At 44.8% G+C, this 696-nt stretch overlaps 1 pseudogene; it reads right to left on the minus strand.

Annotated features, from left to right (window-relative positions):
- LOC102810739 overlaps window positions 1-696 on the minus strand; it is a 53,027-nt pseudogene that overhangs the window by 51,284 nt on the left and 1,047 nt on the right.

Below are 696 nucleotides of genomic sequence, written 5' to 3' on the forward strand. Positions count from 1 at the left end.
TATGCCCTCTCTTCTTATCAGCTGGATGCTTCACTCTCCACTCTAGTCCTCTGTGGCTATGTCACTGAATCTGGGCCAAACAGTCCCCGGGTCTTGTCACACTGCTAACCAACCAGGTCTCCACTCTGGTTCACAGGAGTCTATTGAACGTTGTAGGGCTTAGCTCTCAGCTTCATTGCTGTTTTTCCCTCACTTCCCCTTATTGGTGATGACCGTGGTCACCAATCAGAGCGTGTATTCCCACTGAGTCTTAGTCTTGAAAGGGGGTTTGCTCTGAGGGGAACGGAGCACTTGCCTTGATGTCTCCTGGGCGAGCAATTTGCTTGTTCTTGTAGTAATCAGTCAGTCTGCCTATATTGTTTTGGATTTTTCTTGTTGGTCTTTCTTTCAACAAGTATTTTCTGTTCTTCTAGCTGTTCCAGGCTGGTCTGCCAATCCTTTCAAGTGGAAATTTCCCACCTCTGAAGATTCTGGATACTGTTCAGGATTCCACCTATGGTCTTATGTATTGCAGAGGCTCCATAAGAAGCCTCCATCACTGGGCACGTTATAGTCCCATTTTAGGTATTCCAATCAGTTATAGGCAGAAGATGGATTTACAAGCGTTCTATAGTGATATTTTTGGCTATTCCTTTCTCTCCCCTTCAAGTGTCTATTTTATAATGGTATGCCAGGGAAACCAAGATTCAAAAGACA

The sequence above is a fragment of the Chrysochloris asiatica genome, unplaced genomic scaffold, assembly GCF_000296735.1.
Source record: "Chrysochloris asiatica unplaced genomic scaffold, ChrAsi1.0 scaffold00064, whole genome shotgun sequence".
Taxonomy (NCBI): Eukaryota; Metazoa; Chordata; class Mammalia; order Afrosoricida; family Chrysochloridae; genus Chrysochloris; species Chrysochloris asiatica.